The sequence below is a fragment of the Lissotriton vulgaris genome, chromosome 2_1 (genome assembly GCF_964263255.1).
Source record: "Lissotriton vulgaris chromosome 2_1, aLisVul1.2, whole genome shotgun sequence".
NCBI classification, from domain to species: Eukaryota; Metazoa; Chordata; class Amphibia; order Caudata; family Salamandridae; genus Lissotriton; species Lissotriton vulgaris.
The window spans coordinates 1,027,432,499-1,027,454,234 of NC_141687.1; the positions used below are offsets into that span (position 1 = coordinate 1,027,432,499).

Consider the following 21,736-nt stretch of genomic DNA (forward strand, 5'->3'; position numbering starts at 1 on the left):
TACCCTGCTGTTGAAAGTCTTTACTAATCCATACAAGTCTAGCGTTGACATTGGCTACCGCATGGCTACTCCTTCTCTCAGGTAGTGGTTGACAGCTTTGTGTGCAGGATGTGTGGTAAGGGGAGGACTGCATGCTTATCCTCCTAGAATATTGTGTCTTTGGATTCTGTTGATAGAGTTTTCTTAATCTGAAGACATCTGTGGACTTGCATGATACATTTATTGCATTATTTTGTTCTTCCTGATCATTTATTATTATCAGGTTAAGACATGCAGATACATTTCGGACCTTGTCCTAGTGGCCTTTCTTCCAAGATAGTTTTTTTAATTTGTCCTCCACGTTGTCAACTCGTGATTTGAAGCCATTGGTTGACTGGTATGGATTTTATTTTATAATAAGGATCACATTTTTTGTTAATTGTCTATAAAGGCATAAGGTAATCATGACATCACACACCTCTAAGTCACTAAAGTGAAGTCCTCCCGGGTTCCAATCACGTCCTCTCCAGTGATTACAGGGGGTAGTGAATGCGTGTGCCAGGTTGATCAGTACTTGCACCAGTGCCTTTCTGATGGCCATACTGAAGTTTAATATTTCATGCCTGGCCTTTTAGAACAGTAAGACTTTATGCTCCAGCATGTATGATGGATATTTCTATCTGCAGCTTTCTTGCCCAGAAATATCCTCCAGATATTAAGTTAGATCTGATATTTTTCCCCCAGTCAATAGTGTGTATTGTCATCTGATGACGCCATGTGACTTCAGTCCCGATTCTGTCCACACAAAATGTGAGGATATATAAGGCATTAACTGAAACGCTAATTCTGATTCCTGTTTTTCCATGCCTCATCGACACAAGTTTTGAGCTATTCTTGTTGCTTCAACAAGCAAATTCTTACTTTTGACAGTGACCAGACCAAACGTCTTGACCAAAGCTTTCAGAGTTAGATTGTGTCTCAGATGGCGGAAGATGATCTTGTTATACTTTCATGGCACCTGCATATGGTATCTATGATCTGAACTTGAACAATTGGCCTGTGACTCCTGTTTCATTGTGCACCTGAAGGACAATAGAGCGGATTGTTATTTTTTAGCCTAAGCTCACTGGGATACACCAATGTATTCTCTAACCTCTTGAGGTAAGTGTCCAAATAGGGAGCCATTTTTTAAAGGTCTTCTTGAAAAATATATATATATACTCTATAAAGAAGTGCACATCTTCCTTGTGGAAACAGTCCCAGGTCCATTCAGAATCTCAAAGTTATTTTCAAAATATGGTCTTTTCTCAGTGGGCTCCAAAGACAATGAAAATATTGAGGTGGAATTTGTGATTCAATTGGCCAATCCTGTGCAGGACAACACCTTCTGACAGGCCAGCCTTGATTTCTTCAGGGCGACCCGGTTACTCTATTGTAATAGGCCTGACAGCTTGGGATGCCTTACAGTTTGAGATGGACTGTTCCAATAAAAAACAGAGTCCGTACTGATTTGCATAAGCTGGTCTGCTGTCTAGAGTGGCAAAGTGTGTGAAAAGCAAGAGTTGGATTGCTTTCTAGAACAATTACAAGCATTCCACCCATCACCTCTTATGTGTCTGATGTAATGGCCGGAGTGGCCAAAGGAATGCCCAGGTATAGGTCCATTGCTCCCTCTGCCACAGGAGCCAAGCTGTACCTTAATGATGAGGCCTAACTTGGTTGAAACTGGTCTGGGTTTGTTTTGATCCCTTCTTGAGGGAGACTTGCTTTTCATTATAAGATGAACTGTTACAATGAGGAGCAGGATCAGTACAGTTCTCCAGTATTAGGGTGTCTTTCATAGATTCACATGCTTGAATATTCCCCGTCGTCAGAGTGGGAGTCCCACGGTAAATAAAATTAGCAATTAAATAATATATATATATATATATATATATATATATATATATATATATATATATATATATATATATATATATATATATATATATATATATATATATATATATACAACATAAAACCTGAAATATGTACTAGAAAAAAGGCATGAACAGCCTACCCACATTTCTACATAGGAATGCATGGGAAAAGGAAAAACTATATGCAGTTGCTCCAAACTGCAGCCAATCGGGCGTCAGCAACACTCTAGAACCTTCTCCTCAGAGCACAGCACCTCAGATTTTCTACTGCACGTCGTGTGTAAGGGAGTCTAGTCTCCCTGAGCTCTGCTCAGTTTTCTCTACTCTTCTGCTTTTTGCCTGGTTTCAACACGTCTTCAAGTAAGAAATCCCTCTTCAGAGCTTGTTCTTCATGTGGAAAGCTAAGACTTTATTCAGAGGATCCACACAGTAAGTGTATTTACTGTCTTTACCCGGACCATGAAGTGGGAAGTTGTAGGTTCTGTAGAACTTTCTCCACAAAGACTTTAAAAGATAGGGAAGGCCGTTTACTCTTCTGGCTTCAGAGACTAAAAGACAAGGAGCATGTACTGTCTGATGCTGAAAGCCTCATTTCAGGTCATTCCCAAGCAGCCTAAAAAAGAAGTAGTGTGCAGGAGTTGCCTTCTCCATTTATAAAAAAGAAGAAAATGACTCTATCTTTGGCCCCTGCGGTGTCTTCACCTCTTCCTACTACTTCTGGGCCCACGAGACCTGGCTCTCAGTCTACTGCTGCGACTTCCACAGATTTTTCTGTGAGGAAAACTGTTGCTCCGTCGACGACAGTGTCGACTGCAGTTCCGTCGACGAGATTGGCTGTCTCTGGTACATTGACGACGACGGTCACGATGCCGCTTGCTTCTGGGTCGTCTACAGCTTTTCCGTCGACAATGAAGGTGATCCTCAGTTCAAAGACTGTGTCATCAGTCATTCCAATTTCGTCGTCGTCGACGAAGAAACTTCCGTTGACTGTCAGATCATCGTCGATGAAGGGTGTAAAAGTGCTAGCTTCGTCGACGCCTTCGACGACTAGTATTCCGTCGACGAGTGTTCCATTGACCACGGCCCCGTCGACTAAGAAGAAGCCATTGCCGTCGACGAAGGTTCCGTCGACGGCTACCTTGAGGAAGGTTCCGTCGACGAAGCCTTTGCCGTCGACAACATCACCGTCGACGGCTGCCTCGTCGCCGATGTCACCGTCGACTACGTTTTCGACGACAAAGACCAAGAAACCTTTGTCGTCGTCGATGCTGACGACGGCACCATCGGAAGGATCATTGCCGTCGGCGATGGAGTCTCCAACTGTGGAAAAGACATTTCCAACTACGATGCCATCTACATTTGCCTCTCTGCCCTTGCTGCCACTATCTTACACCGGTTCCGCAAAGGATGACACTCCTCACAAGGGTCATAAGGTTGCAAGTGGCCACCTTGCACTTCCTGGTGATACACTGCCTCCCTCACCTTTGTTTGCTACCGACTCAGACCAGGACTCTCAAGTGGATGTGCATGAGTCCTTCACTGACGCTCAAAGTCCATCTGATTTAGTTAAAAAATGTCAAGAGTTTAGCAATGATGAAGAGGAGCAATATGGCCAAGATGAAGAAATGCCTGTTCAAATTCCAACTGCGACGTTACCTTTGTCGCTCATCTCTAACTTACAGAATATGTTAGATGACTATAACAGACGTTTCCCTCCATCGCCACAGGTGTCTACTGTTCCTTCCGTCTTAGCACCTACGGCGGAGCCGTCAGCTGCTCCTTTCGTGCCTCAACCACATGTAGTTACTCAGAGACATACATCCATTCAAGTACACGCAACTGTGTATCCGGATGATGAGGAGGAGAACCCACCTGATCAAGAGGATGGGCAGGTTACGGATGTGGATGCTGATGATAATATGGCGGAGTGGGATGACTATCGAGCTCAAACACTGTCCCCATCTCAAGTGCCGCAAGGGGATTCTCCTCCAGTAGATATTGCAAGTTTCCATCAGCTGATGGACAGAGCGGCTCAACGTTTTAAGCTGCCACGAGTCCAAAGAGAGGAGGATTGTTTCCTCTACGATTTTTTAAGTCAGCCTTTCAAACGGATTCATACTGTTTCAATTATTGATTTCATCTGGACTGACGGGGAAAAATTGTTGAAAACACCAAATTCCTTGCCTGCCCAATTGCCAAGATTGGAAAAGTATAAGGCACCTGTAGGAACCCCAGCATGCCTCATTGGCCAGCCGATGCCGGATTCGGTTGTTGCACAGGCAGCCCAGCGGGGATCCCGGAATCCTGCATCCACTATCACAGTGCCAACAGACCGTGAGGGCCGTCGCCTTGACGCTATAGGCCGCAAGTTCTCCACAATGTCTTCCACCACAGTAAGGGCGGCTAATGCGATGGCCATTTTGGGTCGATACGACCGCCAGATATGGGCAGACATGACCGCTTATGTGGCTATGCTTCCGGATGCTTCCAAAGATGAGGCGTTACAACTTCTCTGGGAAGGCGAAAGAACGTCAGAAGGACTGATTGATTGTGCAGTAGATGTAGCCTGCACTGAATTTCCGACAGCTTGCGGGAGCAGCTTTCTTACGAAGACAAGGCTGGTTGCGCTCCACCTCCTTCCGTCAGGAAGTTCAGTTCAAGCAAAGATTCTGGATATGCCGTATGATGGCGAATCACTCTTTGGGGCACACACTGATGAGGCACTACAGTCCATTAAAAAGGACATGAACACTGCACGTGCCTTGGGAACCCTGCAATTTAAAAAGCAGCCCTTTCGGGGTGCTCGAGGACGAGGCACCAACTCTAATTTTCGAGGAGGAAGCAATCAATATCGCTCCTATAATCAAACCAACCAGCGTTACTCCAATAACCGACAACAGTTGTCTCGCCAACAGCCGGCCAAATCCTATAGAGGGAAATCCTCTTACAGGGGATCCTCTAATAAACGACAATGGCTTGCCTTTAACCCAGCAGATTGGAGGTCGAATCTCCCTGTTTGGTTCTCAATGGTCCTCCATCACCTAAACCGTTGGGTTCTAGACATCGTAGACAAAGGCCATGCGTTGGAATTAGTCACCATCCCTCCTCCAACTCCACCTTCCGGACCGCCACCCCCTCACATCAAAGAACTTTTCCATCAAGTTCATCCTCTGATTCAGAAGGGTGCAGTAGAGGTGGTGCCAAGGTCTCAAAGACGGAAGGGGTTTTATTCCCATTTTTTCCTTATCGTAAAGAAGAACGGGGATTGGCGCCCAATATTGGACTTGAGAGCGCTCAACAAGTATCTCTAGAGTCAATAATTTTGCATGCTAACGCTTACAGAGATCTTGCGTTTGCTCTTAGTCGGAGATTTCATGGCAACTATCGACCTCAGAGATGCTTACCTCCAGCGTCACGGAAGTTTCTACGTTTTCGGGTGGGGCAGAAACATTTCCAGTTCAAGACGTTGGCTCCTGTAATGGCCTATTTACGTCTTCAAGGTGTCCAGATATTTCCGTATCTCGACGATTGCCTCCTGAAATCGCAGTCTCGCACACAGCTGATTCAGCATACATCCCTTTGCCAGAGGGTGTTTCATTCCTTGGGCCTGTCTCTCAATCTGGAGAAATCCCAATTGTGTCCAGCTCCTTCCAAGGATTTTCTAAGAGCCACATTGGATACAACTTTGGCAAAAGCATTTGTGTCCCTGGAACGTCAACAACGGATTCTGCGTCTAGTATCACTTCTGCTGTTAAAGCAGTACGTTTCAGTCCGACTACTGAAGTCATTTCTGGGAATGGCGTCATCGTGCATCGCACTCATCCCACATTGCAGGTTACGGACACGTCCCATTCAAGAAGAGTTAGACGGGCAGTGGCGTCAAATCACCGTTCCCTTCAACGACCTGGTTTGTGTCACAACTCGCATGAAAAGGGCGCTCCGATGGTGGGCACAGCCAGTGCACTTTGCAGTCGGGACATCATTCCTATCAGTCACTCCAGATCTCACACTCACGACGGATGCCTCTCTGGAGGGATGGGGAGCGCACCTCCAAGACCTCTCCATAAAAGGAAGATGGACTTTACCACAGAAAGCCTGGCACATCAACAGGTTGGAGCTCATGGCTATATTTCTAGCGCTCAAGTCGTTTCAGCCCATGCTTCGAGGAGAGTCAGTCCTGATACAAACGGACAACACAACCTGCATGCATTACATAAACAAGCAGGGCGGAACAAAATCTCCAGTGCTGTCTCGACTAGCACAGTCAATTTGGGACTGGGCGCTCACGCACTAAATCACAATCACCGCAGTTCATCTCCCAGGAATATCCAACCTCCTGGCGGATTCCCTCACCAGGTCCCGGTCATCGACCCACGAGTGGGAGCTGCACCAACCAACACTCAATGATTTTTCGTCGATGGGGGCGCCCAGCGCTGGATCTCTTCGCAACACCAGAGAACCGAAAATGCCCATCTTACGCAAGTTGGCATCCCCACAGAGGGTCTCAAGGCAATGCCCTTTTGATGAACTGGTCCAATCTGTTTGCTTACGCCTTTCCTCCGATACCTCTAGTGCTCTGGAAGATGCGGAGAGAACCCTGCCACATCCTTCTGATAGCTCCCAGGTGGCCTCGTCAAGTATGGTTCTCGGAGTTGCTTCTGCTGTCCCAATGCGAGCCCATCCTTCTTCATACTCGGATGGATCTGCTCACCATGGACAGGGGTCTCATTTACCATCCGGACCCCTCTTCTCTGAGTTTATCAGCCTGGAACCTGAACACTGTGAATTTGCCCCTCTAGCCATTCCACAAGATTGCCGAGAAGTCCTTGCTCAGGCCAGAGCTCCTTCAACTGTAAAGACCTACAAGATGAAATGGAAAAGGTTCTGCCATTGGTGTGCTGCTGCTGGTGTTCATCCCATTCGTGCAACGCCTGCACAGCTCCTCCCTTTCTTCTTGCAATTGGCTCAGTCCGGACTGTCTCATGCTACTTTAAGGGTTTTTCTGGCGGCAATTTCATGCTCCCGCAAAGATGGCTCCACCTCCCTCTGCTCTTCTAGAATCATGCGTCAGTTTTTCAAGGGACTATTCCGTAAATTTCCACCTATTCGGCGCCCTCCTCCTGCTTGGCGCCTTAATATTGTTTTGGCACAACTAATGAAGTCACCATTCGAACCCATCTATAGAGCTGACTTAAAGTATCTCACCTGGAATGTGGCTCTACTCCTTGCATTGACGTCTTCACGTCGCGTGAGTGACAATCATGCATTCACGATCAATCCCCCGTTTCTGCAGTTTCAACCGGATTTTGTGGTGCTTCGCACCAACCCTACCTTTTTACCTAAGGTTCCTTCAGATTTCCACATCAATGAACCTGTTCTTCTGAAGACTTTCTTTGCAAACCCACAGTCTCCTGCGGAACAGCGCTTGCATTCCTTAGACATTAAGCGGTTTTAGAAGTTCTATATCAACAGAACTGCTCCGTTTCGCAAATCTGATCAGCTCTTCGTGGCTTATGGACGTTTCCAAAAGGGGGGGTCCAGTTACCAAACCTACTATAGCACGTTGGGTGTCTTCGGCCGTTGCTTTCTGCCATCAGAGGGCTGGTAAGCCTCTGCAGCCTTCGGTGAGAGCCCACTCTACCAGATCGATGGCGTCCTCAACGGCCTTATTTGCTGGTGTCCCGTTGCATCAAATTTGCAGAGCAGTCACGTGGTCCAGCAGGCACACGTTTACGAAACACTATTGCCTGGGTGCCATAATGAAGCGGATACCGCAGTAGGACAAGCTGTTCTTTGTAATCTTTTTCAATAAGGTGAGCCTCTGTTCTACCCTCCTCCTATTGGTTTCCACGTATTTATTGACTGTTGATATATATATGTATCCCATACAGATGCTTTTCAGTCTTCTCATATGCTTTGTAACTATGGAAACTTTTGCTTGGTGCTGACTGCTATCTATTCTATATTCAAGCATGTGAATCTATGAAAGACACCCTAATACTGGAGAAGAACAATTGTTACTTACCTGTAAACAGGTGGTTCTCCAGTATTGGTTTTTTTCATAAATTCACATGCGACCCTCCCTCTTCCCCTCAGAGGCTCTCTTCTCCTCATAGACTCTTTGGTCACTCTTGTGCTACGAAAATCTGAGGTGCTGAGCTCTGAGGAGAAGGTTCTAGAGGGTTGCTGACGCCTGATTAGCTGCAGTTTGGACCAACATAATGACAAGGATAGACTGCAAATAGTTTTTTCCTTTCCCATGCATTCCTATGTAGAAATGTGGGTAGGCTGTTTATGCCTTTTTTCTAGTACATATTTCAGGTTTTATGTTGTATATGTGTGTGTATATATATATATATATATATATATATATATATATATATATATATATATATATATATATATATTATATAATTGCTATTTTATTTACTGGGGGACTCCCACTCCGACGAACCACCTGTTTACAGGTAAGTAACAATTGTTCTTGTGCATCAGGCGAGACTCTCTCTACACTGGCTCAGTGGGTGAAAAACACTGGGTGCAAATGCTGCCAAGAGTGATTGTCAGTGGTTTAAGCTATTTGCAAGCATTCCACCCATTACCTTTTGTTTCTTTTGTGTAAGGCCATAAATGGCCATGGGTATGCCCAGGCACAGACTAGTTATTTGCAGTGCCACAGGATCTAAGCTATACCCAACTGATAGCCCTAACTAGGGTGAAACCAGTCTAGGAATGCCAGTGGTCCGTTCTGGAGGGATCTTTGCATGGCAGTTCAAACACAGATTGTTTGGATGAGGAGCAGGGCATAAGATGGGCTTCTGTCTAGGGTGGCACAGTGGTTAACAACTGAGGTGTTGGATGCTACCCAGTTCAGTTGCCAGCTGAGCAAAAAAACGATGGATTTAGGCCCAGATCTCTGTACAGGGGTTAATGTATGACATTGTTCTGCATCCTGTCCATCAACTGTTGTTTTTGCATTAGACTAGTTGCAGGCCTTTCATCCACCCCTTTGTGTGTTTTCTATTACACTTTGGGCCAGTCTAGCCAAGGAAGGGTTTCTCCTACACATGAACAGATTCTGGTGGCTACTACTCTGATATCACTCAACTCTGTCTCCATTGGCTCTGACTTTGGCAATAATTCCAGTTAGGCAAGTACTCCTCAAGGTGCCGAACCTCATGCTCTCACCACCTCCCATAATGCAGTCACCTGCACCAACCTTTAAGCTGATTTCAGCAATACTTTTTCCTTTGAAGTCTGTGGATATTATCCCAGTGGCGAAAGAAAAGGTCCTTCCTTGCTTTGATGACAAACCTTTGGCAGAGCACCTTCCAAAGGCCCAAGTATTCACTGATATGCAGGCCCTTTTTGCATCTGTTTCAGATGCACTTGCTAGGGCACAAACACCATGGCCACACAACAGGTGATGGCGCTAAGGTGATAACCTCTTTGTTTCTTAAACAAAGATGCTGGCTCACTTAACATAAGGCCATCGGCTCAGAGTCATCTCTCCTAAAAGGTTCACAAGTGGCTGCTTCACTCTCATGGTGATGGAATAGATCTTTCCCGTATCCCAGAATAGGTAAGGCCACTTTCTATGCCTTATAACCCTCTCTGAATTGTTCCCTGAGGGTGTTTGTCACAGTGCTTGCTATATGCATGTCCACAATAGGCTTCTGTCAAAGGCCCTACAAAAGATGTGCGTAAATGTAGCATAACTAATCTTAATCATCCCACACAGCACAAGGAGGATTTGGTAAGCTTATTTGTTGGAGCTCAGTACTTGGTCTCTGTAGTAAACTACTTCTCTGTGGTGCTCTACTGATTAGAATGTTCATGACATCATAGAATGCCTGGGGTGACTCTCTGGCTCATAACGTCAGTTGGCTGCTTAGTGCTGGCTCCTGGTGGGGTTATATCTTTACTTCTTATCTTCTACTATCAACTGTTCTAGAAGGAATCTACATTAAAGGATTTAACTACTTACAGTGTTGGACTCATCATCTTCCTTTACCACAGTCTCCTCTTCCTCCCATATACACAGTGATCTTGCTTTTGCAGGATGATGATTGGGTGCTCCACCCTCTGAATCTGTGGTTGCACCTGTGGCAGTTGAGCGGTGCTAACTTGAAAACTCCTGTTTGCCTCCAGAGGTTGGGGAGGAAGGGATGTCATTGAGGCAGCCATTAAACCCATCATTAAATCCATTCATGCCATGAGATCCTTAAAGTACCACCTTTCTGCTATTTTTATGCCGCACTTGATCTAGTAGTGACGAATGTGAAAGGTTATTTGGTTGCCCCTTCTGTATTTGTGCACCTTCCTGACCAGCCTCTCCTGTTAGATCACCAATGGTTAACATCTAATCTCAATCAATCAATCAATCAGGAGTTTGTTAAAGCGCGACTACTCACCCGTAAGGGTCTCAAGGCACTAGGGGTGGGGGTGGTGGGGGGGTGCAGGTTCCATTCCATCAAGGAGGGGGTCTGTCGAAGAGCCAGGTTTTGATGTTTCTTGCGAAGATGGGGAGCAATGTTGTCTGTCTGAGGTGGAGCGGAAGGGCGTTCCATGCTTTGGCCGCGAGGAAGGAGAAGGAGCGGCCTCCCGATCTGGTCTTTCTGGTGCGGGGGACCACGGCGTAGGAAAGCTGGGCTGATCGTAGGGTCCTTTGGGGTGCGTGGAATTTGAGTCGGCTGTTCAGGTATGCTGGTCCGGTGTCGTGGAGGGCCTTGTGTGCGTGGGTGAGCATCTTAAAGGTGATTCTCACCTCGACGGGGAGCCAGTGGAGTGTGCGCAGGTGCTGGGAGATGTGGCAGTGTTTTGGCAGGTTGAGGACCAGTCTTGCGGCGGCGTTCTGGATGTTCTGTAGCTTGCGGATGAGGTTTTTGTTTATTCCGGCGTAGAGTGCGTTGCCGTAGTCAAGTCTGCTGGTGACCAGGGCGAGAGTGACTGTCTTTCGGTGTTCGAGGGAGATCCATTTGAAGGTCTACGAAGGAGGCGGAGGGTGTGGAAGCAGGAAGATGAGACAGAGTTGATCTGGCGGTCCATTTTGAGCTCGGAGTCCAGGATGATTCCCAGGTTGCGTGCGTGGTCTGTGGGGGTTGGCGGGTTTCCGAGGGCGGTGTGCCACCAGGTGTCGCTCCAGGCGTCGGGGTTTGGGCCCATGATGAGTACTTCTGTTTTGTTGGTGTTTAGTTGTAGGCCGCTGTCTCAGAGATTTCCTTTACTTATTTCCTCACTCTATGGTTCTTAGTGAGATTTGTATTTTATGAAGACTTTCCGGATGGCGTCCCGTTTGAGCCAGTGCATGGTTGCCAGGTTTGGCTTTTTACTCTGAAGACTGTACTGTTACTTCCAATAACTTAAGCTCATGGCGTCTGAGAACTCTGTCCACCTGTCACCGTTTTCTACCCGGGTAGTTTGTTTCTTTGTACTTTCTCATTCTTTCTACCTGAGGTGGTATCTCCTTTTACACGAGTCAGTCAGTCAGTCCTCCATCTCTTCTTTTTCCCTCTTCCACCGAAGAGTAGGAGTGACTGCATAGATTAAATGCCAGATGTGTGTTTGGCCTATTACGTTTAAAGCACTTGAAGATATAGAGTGGATGAACAGCTCTTTGTAGGCCTTCTTGTTTATTATGTTGTACTATTTCTTCTGTGAGTTATGCTAGTATTTCATGTATTATTTTGTTGTTTTTTATTAATTTGTTGTTTTATGGAACCAATCTTTTATTTGTTTTATAAAACAATCCTGCAGCAGTACACAGCTGTGTGCCTACAACCCCATTTGCCGGCAACGTGAGCAGTACATAAGAGTCTTATGTGCACGGATTCAATGCCTAAAACCCGGAGGCCGGCAGCGATATCTGGATTGTACAAGTACATCTATCTACCAAAAGAACAAACAGTGGCAACACATAAAGGAAAAGGACAGACACCCCCCTCCCTCCTTCCGGACCCGAAAAAACCCCAAAAGGCTAAAGAGCGGGACTCCTGCACCGGTGGCGGACATATATACATCACAATATCGCTCACTCCCCTCGATTAGACCACTCTTCGGTTCTGTCTTATTATCTACGGGACACCATCATCTCCTGCTCCCCGAATCAGATGTAAAATTTGGAGATATTTGGGGTATGTAACTTCCCTAAACTCTTTTGATAACATGTGTATGAAAGGGGCCCATAGGTCTGCACAAGTTTCGCACTTGTGATCTTGAACAAGTGAGAGGCGCTCTATGGCCTGAGTCATCCACAATCTATGTAGCCAGGCTGTGTGGTCTGGCACCTTCTTGGAGCCCCAGTGCACAAGAAGCACCTGTCACGCTGCCAGTAACACCAGTGCAATTTCCCTGCCCCTCAGTGAGCACAGGGGAAATGTCAGCTCATTTGAGAGCCCCAGAAGTGTGCATGCCGGAAAGCGTGGGATCTCCGTCTCATAAGCTGTATCTGTGTTGTTCGACACCCCCTCCCAGAAGCGCCCCAGTCTCGGGCAGTGCCAGAGTAAATGCACCAGAGAGCCAGCAAGCCCACATCCCCTCCAGCATTTCTCAGTGTGAATTTTGTCCCAGCTATGGATGCAAGTCGGTGTGAGGTACCAGTAGGAGGAAACCTTGTAAGCTGATTGTGTTCCAGCTGTGTTATGGGCTGTATGGTGTGCCCTGTAGTGGATGTTCGCTCATTCTTTGTCCGTTAGAACCCTTCCCAGCTCCTCCTCCCTGAGCAGTTGGCCATTTGTGCGTTCCCCCTTCTGCCCAGCCGCAAGCATGGTGCATAGTTCTGGGATCAGGTGTTTATCATCTTTTTTTACTCATTAGCCACTTCTCAAAGGGGGTGAGTGGTCTAGAGGCCTGCGGCAGGTGGGGTGGCGAAGTAACCCAGTGTCTTAGTTGCCGATAGTGGATTCATGGGATTTGGGCAGATTATAATCCTAGCTCAATTGTGCAAAGGAAAGCATGCCCGCCTCATCAAACAACAAGCCCACACGTTTGCAGCCTGCCTCCCTCCACCTCTGAAAAACTTCAGATTTACAGCCAGGTGGAAAGTCCGGGTTATCTATTATCGGGGTCAATGGTGAGGGAAATGTTGTCAGACCCCTCTTTAGTGCTACTGCATCCCAGACTTTTAGCATTGCCGCGGAACCTGGTGAAGAGTAGAGGCCCCAGGCCCTCATTTTACGCTGAAGTCAGATCACCCTCCAGATATTTGATCCAGCCTCAGCTTGGTCCATGAAGGTCCAGTGCTTTTCCGAGAGCGGACGGTTTAACTCCACAGTATACCGAAGGTGGGAGGACTGGAGATAGCTATGTACCAGCCAAAGGCAGTCTCCTCCAACCTGTTTGGGCGTCATTTGGGACTTAAGTAGGCGCGCCTTCCTCCTTCCCCATGTAGATTTATTGATAGCCAGTTGGAGAGCACGCATTGCTTTTGGAGGAGGGACCAAAGGCAGGGTCTGGACAGCACTGTCCTCTTCACTGCTGCTATGCGTCCGAACCAGGCTAGCTTTAGCCTTAACCATCCGTCCAGGGCGTTTGCGGTTTGTTTCACCAGCGCCAAATAGTTCAGTCCCAACCTCTGTGGTAGTGTAGGAGCCAAAAGGATACCCAAGTAGGTTACCAGTTGTGTGGCCCATTGCAATGGGAACCTCTTTTGTAGAATCTCCATGCGTGCTTGGGGTAGTGAAAGAATAAGACCCTGGGATTTGCTCAAGTTTACTTTAAATCCCGAGATCTCCCCGAAGGTCTCTAACTCTATTAAAAGAGCAGGCATAGACGTGAGAGATAGAATCACATAATCCTCATAGAGGCTAATCTTATGGATATCGCCTCCAAATCAAAGTCCCTGTATCTGCGGATGGTCCCGGATCCACTGAGCAAAGGGCTCCATATAAAGGGCGAAGAGGAGGGGGAAAGCGGACACCCCTGCCTCGTGCCACTCGCGATTGGGAAGGGTATTGAAGAGACCCCATTCATCAGCCCGAGGGGATCGATAGATACACTGAACCCATTTTATAAAGCGCTCTCTGAATCCGAAACTTCGGAGAGTGCCAAACCGGTAACTCCATCGCACTCTATTGAACGTGTTCTCCCTGTCTACTGACAGAAACAGGGCCTCTTTTCGGGATCTATGCGGCGCACTATCCATAAGATGCAGTAGTCGTTTTGTGTTACCGTCCCCCTGACGCGATGTCCGCATCTGGTTGAATGGTGATAGTGATCATTATATGGTCTGACATGGATCGTAGCTCCATAGTGGTTTCTTGCACCCTAGGCAACAGCACTGTGGAAACTAACAAATAGTCGAGGCACGCGTAAATTTGCGAGCAGCAGAGTATTGGGTGCAATCCCGTAGTTCGGGTTGGCGTTGCCGCTAAACATCATGTAGCCCATTGTCTGCAAGCCATTGCCTACCCTCGGGGGAAATAGCTCCTACTTGCACACGCCTCTGGCAAGAGCGGTCCCTAGCATTGTCCATAATCAGGTTGAGGTCGCCTCCCACCAGAATCGTAGCATCTGGCGATGCCAATCCCTCTGAGAGGTGTTGTTTGAGAAAGTATTCTTAGTGCATGTTTGGCGAGTAGATATTGATCAGAGTGAAAAGGGTGGGACCCCACTGAAGCCTTAGTACCAGAATCCACCCCTTAACCTCGTAAAGAGTAGAGAGGACCTTCCCTTCGAATTTCGCCCCCAGCAGAATGGCTACCCCATTTTTCTTTACAGAGCTGGAGGACCAGTATTGGTGGGGAAAACAACGGGAGCGCATGCAGGCCGTGTCCCGGGACAGCACGTGTGTCTTCTGCAACATACAAATATCACCTTCAGAGTGCTCCAGCAAGGAGAGCATGGCAGTGGATTTTGCTGGGTGATTGAGGCAAGTACGTTCAGGCTAACGACTTTGAGAACCCTACTCATGGGGTGCATTCAATGAGAAGGGAAATATGGAAGTGGTCTCAAGGCAGAGTGTTCGGGAGGGGGCAAGGCTGAGGGAGTGAGAGAGTGACTACAGAGTGAAGATATCCCTATGACTGGGTGCAGGGTACCCCAAAAGAAATAAACGTCAAATACAAGAACAATGAAAACTCAGTCATCTAACAGGAAAGACCTCACTGGGGGTCCTGGAGTACTCCAGGGCTCATATCTTATCCCTCCAGCCAGAGATGAGGGCATAGAGCAAGCGATGACAAGGTAATTAAAGTAGCGGAGCCGGAGAGACCGTGAGGCATTTCCTAACTGGCCACCATCTTGGCCACTCCCCCTCATTCGCTGTTTTAAAAAACATTTTAAAATGTTCCCTAAAGGGTTGAATGAGCTTAAACAACAGTTTTGTTATTCCATATCCCAAATGGGGAATGTGGAAATGGAATATCCCAACATAACAAACAATAAGGGAACAAACAAATAAGGTTGGACATATCTAAGGTGGTGCATCTAGAGGAATGAAACTCACTGCGTCTGGGAAAGTGCTAATATTTAAAATTAGAGGAGCCTAATGATCAGTAGGATTCACCCTCAGTACATATGAGAGGATATGAAACTGAATGAATTTGTTTCAAAGCAGTGGATTGAAGATGCAGTGAGTACTTAAGAGACTACAAGGATGGCAGAGCTTTCCTGGTAATACATACATGTTACATACAAACCAAGGTTGATTGTATGGTAGTATGAGAACACTAATCATCCATTGGTGGAGAGGAAAGAGGGCATGCCAAGCATTTACGTGAGATAGACGAGAACTGATTAACTGAATTACCGCTGTCTGACTGTGGGGGCCTTTCTGAGGTGTGCAAGGATAAATAGATACATGACTTGGCATACAAATAGTTAGGGAGTTCTAAAAAACATTCAGCAAATACAGTAACTGAGTCTTTTGACCTATGTATAGATATTAGGTAGTGACTAGGTCAATCTAAAGGCAAGAGTAGCAATGTGTGATGTAAAAGGGTTGAGGTATTTCTGATATTCACCTTGTTTTATATTTTGAGTGATGAGATTACTGTGGTAATGATCATTCGCATGCATAAGACGATTCTATTAATATTGCATAATAAATAAACTTTTATTGGAAAATACCTACAACTGTGTGTTTAATCTTTCTAGTGGTCTGGTAGGGGATCCATATACAACACTCCTCCGGCACACGAGTTACTCTTACCGGGTTGTTAAACTCCTAACACTCTTTATGTAGAAGATATGCTACCTATTATTTCTCTTGGGACTTAAATGATCTATCTGTGTGTCCCCCCAGAAGTAAAGTTCACAGCAATACTTTCTTTAAACATTACTGGTTCACAGCCTAAGTAAAGTTCACAACAATACTTTCTTTAAACATTACTGGTTCACAGCCTAAGCATTCAATTACTAGTATTTACAGTTATGTTGCTTGGCTTCCTTGTTTAATTGCCAGTTCCCAAACCCACCTCACAGGAAGGTATTGCTTTAGGTCTCATTCATAGGAGGAGGAATCTCAAGGAAGATGTATTCATCAGAAAGAAAAGTTGCTTTCTTTTTATAACAGTATTTCTGGTGTATATAGGTGCTGCTTCTGGGACTTGAATGGGGGATTTTTGTGGCAAATAAAAAGAGGACCTCTGGGTAAGCTTCCATTCTTGTTGAACTCAGTTTTTGCTCACTGATATTCAAGTATTATAGTCAAGTGTCCAAGCCTTGCATTTAGGAACTAATACACTGCTGCCTGCAACTCTGTGAACCGCTCTCATGGGTGCCCTTCCTCTGATCCGCTGCTGCTAGAAGCGAATGTCATGCTTCAAACATTCCTTCTATCAACACCTTCCTCCCCCTGAAACCAAACTGTGGAAGGAGTGAAATTGGTTGAGACTCAATTGGAACATTTCATGTAGTAGAAAGTATTCAGGTTATATGCTACACAGAAGGTCCAGATCCTCTAGTTGTTCAAACCTTCCTGGTGTGTAGTTTTCATTTCTCATTATTGTTAGTTTACATTTTCCTCGGTGTTCTGAGTCCAAGGTTTGATGTGGAAACACCTCGGTTCCTTTTCTCAAGAGATTTTATTAATTCTGCAGGCTCCATGGGTAGCTTGCCCCATCGGTTTGAGAGCATTCTGAAAGGATCTGTCTCAGTGCCCCATTAGCTGGGTGGCAAGAGGTCTCTTTTGTGATTTGCTGATAAAAAAACAGTTTTATGGAATACATCTATGTGTTTATTGGTAGGCTGAGCCTCATTTTGTAGTGGGGCTGAGCGGTCACTTTGAGTAATATTAAAGGTTCTAAGTCACTACATATTTTGAGCATTCGATGAAACACAGCAAGGAATAGGCTTTGTTTTGCTGGAGTTGTGACCCACCACAACAAAATAGAATGTAGGCAATGGAAGTAGCATGATGTTTGTTGTACTTCTCCCCTTTCACCACCCTACTCTGGCCCAAAATGTATTGGGCTGGCATAGCAAATGGGTATTGTGTAAACTGTAAAGCAAGAAAACTCTAATGCTACTCATAATGCAGCCACTCTTCAAAAGCTGTGGTACCTAGACCTAAAACACTTATGTTAGTCTAGTGTCAGTGAGCTTTGAACCACCAGTCTGTATGTATGTCCATATGGGTCTGCCTTTCACATACCCCTAAGCTAGGTGCCCTTTAATTCAACAATAATTTTAAGCAAAGTGAAAACTACTCTGTTGATCGTTCCTAAATCCATTTGCTATTTGTTCATTGGCATCTCGGAATTTGGAATGTACTTTTCATATATACTAAACATCAAGACCTCATCGGTGGTGAGATTGTACTCTGTGCCAAAGATCTGATCGGAATCATGTTGGGGCTGAGAACCTTATCTTGGTATAAGTATGTCTGCACGTAATGCCTTCAACACTTAGTGGCCACATTGCTGAAGAGGGCATGGCCCTTAGCAAATCAGAATCAATGATGGGTGTGTGATATGGATGATGATCTGAGTGAATTTCGAAAGAGCAAAGAGCAGAATGCTGCATGTCCTGCTGTAGGTCACATGCCCTGCACACTCCTGCCAGCTGGTGTTGCTTGCATATGTCCAATCAATAAATCAGGATTTACAAACCTCAACTAATCACCCGATAGGGTATCCAGGTGCTTGCAGGTCCCGGTTGCACTTTCTTTGCAGTAAAGGGTTCTTTTTCTAGGTGACTTGTAAATCCTCCCCGAAACCACAATCTCAGGACTTACAATCCACTTCAGGTTGTTTGTTCCATCATCAGGTTCAGATGTAGACTGTAGAGCTCGGGAATTGTTGTGCATCAATTAATAAATCATTGGGATTTGTAAAGCTTCGGCTGCTTAAAATAAGCGTCCCGGCGCTCAAAGCAGATACTGAGTACAGGACCGTGCAATCAAATCTAGTTTTGATCGAAGAGCTATGTTTTGAAATCTTTCCTGAAGAGGCGCTTAGACTCGGCCATGCAGGGAGATCCAGAGTTTTGCAGTAACAGCTGCGAAGGATCTACCTCCCTGTCAGACTCTGGAGAACCTAGGGACATGCATTAGTCGAATATGGTTAGATCTCAGCGACCTCTCCTGCTGGTATAGAACGGCAGAAAGGGACTAGTCGAAACAGCCTAGCCGCCGCATTCTGTATGATCTGAAGCCTTTGCATCAGATAGTCAATGTCGTTTAAACAGTCCTTGAATTTAAGAAACGCCGCTACTGAATGCTCTCAGAATGAGAACAGTAGTTGTGTACAACTACAAGAGTGGCCAAGGGAGATAGGTAGACATTCAAGAGCAGCTGGTTAAGTGCCGAGGCTTGGTGTCCCCCCAGACAAGGGATTTGGAAGAGGAGGAAAAAGGGTGAAGAAGATCCCTTGGGGAATACTCTTCCAAAAAAGATCCGAACCATGATAGAACTGTGCCTTGAATGCCAAGTAGACTTAACCTATTAAACCAGGTGGGGTGTGCCACCATGTTGAATGCTGCAGAGAGGTCTAACATAACCACCATAGCTGAGGAGCCACAGTCTACAGTTTCTCTGCCAAACTCCAACACTTTCAGTAAGGCAGTCTCCTTCTTGTATCCAGCACGGAAGCCCGACTGAGCATTTTCTTTGATATAGGAGGATAGTTGGCGATTCGCCATCTTCCGTATTTTAGCCGGGGCAGGCAATAAAGAGAGGTGCCTAAAGCTGCTGAGCACACTCTGGTCCGCATTGATTTTTTTTTCCTTTGAGGAGGAGTAGTAGGAATGCCTGTTTCCATACGGGGCTTAAATACGAATGTCAACAGAGCTGAAAACTTACTTCCCAGACATTGTGTGACCAGCAACTGTACCAAGATAGACATCAACCTGAAAACCTTGGAGTAGGTTTATTTGAATGAGTCATTGGGGGTCGGGGGGAACCATTTGGATAACAATTCCTTTTTATTTTGTCCAGAATGCAACAATAAGATTCCCTAGTCTGACCAACGTTGGGTCTGTTACCTTTGTCTACCAAGAGATCATGAAGAATTGAATAGTTCAGCCCGTCTGGCCTTCTAGTATTAAGACTGTGCAGCACCAGAGATAGACAGTAGGTTTATATCACAATGCAGCACCAAGGATCTTTTGAACCATCAACCTCACCTGGTGTTGAAGATGGTAAGGAAACTCCTATTTGATCAGGGTTCCACAGTTACTCCCTGGACCCATAAGAAGCCGAGTCCAAACTATGTATTTTCAGATGACTGACATCACAATTCAAGGATCTTTCCTCTGGGGGTTTGACCTTGAGAGAAGCACTGGCTCCAAGGTTAGGTCTTAGGAGAGCCATACATTTAGTCCCGAATGACCTATGAAAAGGCCTCAGCTGGAGATGCTCCACACTGCGCCTGAGCTCTTTATTCTCCAAACACATGGTCAGTGCCAGGAAAGCCTCAAGAAGTCATACGTCTAGCATTGATGTCGTGACACTTTGGTTCAACAACCAATTAAGTTAAGATAAGGTTTATTAGAAGGAAATGGAACAACTTTTTTGGCCCTAAAGGGGATTGTATGCTTGTAAAAATAAACAAGCATTTACAATGCAACGGTTTCGCCTTCGGAAAAGTTAGAGCTATTGCCATTGTAAATGACAAACTTTTTATTTATGTGTTGGTTTTGAAAACAGATAAATAAATGGCATTGTCATTTACAAAGCCAATAGCTTACTCTGTCGCAAATGCAAGACATATTGCATTTGCACACACACCCACACAAGAGCCCCACACACACACACAAGAGCCCCCCACACACACCACACAAGAGCCCCCCACACACACCACACAAGAGCCCCCCACAAACACACGCAAGAGCCCCCCCACACACACGCAAGAGCCCCCCACACACGCAAGAGCCCCCCACACACGCAAGAACCCCCCACACATGCAGGAGCCCCCCACACACGCAAGAGCCCCCTACACACACGCAAGAGCCCCCCACACACACGCAAGAGCCCCCCACACACAAGAGCCCCCCACACACATGCAAAGAGCCCCCCACACACACTCAAAGAGCCCCCCACACACACGCAAATACCCCCCCCCCCACACACACACACGCAAAGAGCCACACACACACACGCAAAGAGCTCCACACAAACACACGCAAAGAGCCCCACACAGAGGTCAGGGGTGGCATAGAAGCAGAGTTTCACCAGCTGAGGCTCGCATGAAGCCTCTAGCATGAAATAGAGGGAGGGTAAGGGAGAAGTGATGAAAGAGAGGAGGAAAACGAGCGTGAAGGGAGAGCTGCGTACGTGGGGCGGTCGAACTTGGCCAGAGGTGGAGGAGGTGTACCCCAGTGCACAGCTTTCACTTAGGCGAAACCTAAAAACTGGTGCCTAGTCCACTCTTAAGGCACTTAAATGCCCAGGATTGAAAACTCAGCACATAACCCCTCTCTGAGAGGTGGCAAAATCACCACACATCTATTTAACCCAGCCTGTCCATGAACAGGGCCAATCCCATTGGTGACGTGGAAGGCCTTAACTCTACAAAAGTGCAATCCAACCGTTCATGTCCACACAGATGAACCAGGACCCCGTCAGAAACTTCTAAAGGACAGAACAGATGAGGTACTAAAATGCCTCAGAAAAAGGAGGTGCATAGACCACGAGTACTGAAAATGGTTTCCTACCACGCAGGCCAGATATGGCCACATACCGACCCAGTTTACCATGCCAAGTCTGTATATATAATGGAACGGAACGTGACCCTTAACAGTATAGCAACCCCTCTACACCATCTATGGAACCCCGAGTGAAACACCTTTGTGACCTCATACAAGTCAAGAAGGGTCAGTTGTTGCCCTCAAGCGGAGTGTCCTGGAGAAGCAGGCTGCAAGGACCTAGGCCCGATCAATTTCATCCGCCATGGAAACCGCAGAGCATAAGGAAGGGACACAGGCAGGGAGCAACCAAATCATGGGCGTAATCGTGAGTGCTGCCAGTGGTGTATAAAGAAGAAAACAAACTAGAATAACTCCTAACACTAACCCATCCATATTTCTAAAGCCAGAAGTACCTATTGATATGCCAACACCGGGGTGACGCCAACTGGGCGTACAGGAGACCCAATGTTACAAAGTAGTCTGCAGGCTGAAGTAGTGGGAAGTTGTATTTATTATAACAGCCCCACACGGTGGTGGTGCGTGGGTAAACGGAACATCAGTAATGACAGTTGGTGTCAACGTTATCAGCTGGGGAAGGAATGGAATGTGGGGGAACCAATGGGAAGGGGAGAATCTGGAGAGGTTCACGCGCAGGGGAAAGGAAGGTACCATGCGCAGGGGTGCAGGGGGGGGTGGCATGGGTAAGATACAACACATCTTCCTCTCTATAGAGTTTTGGCAACAGCGCCACGGGATGCGGTGGCAAAGAAACA

General features: G+C 46.4%; 1 protein-coding gene across 14 annotated transcripts in view; it reads left to right on the top strand.

Annotated features, from left to right (window-relative positions):
- The window catches only part of BAZ2B (bromodomain adjacent to zinc finger domain 2B), a 1,380,234-nt gene that overhangs the window by 396,310 nt on the left and 962,188 nt on the right, over positions 1–21,736 (top strand). The window lies entirely within an intron of this gene.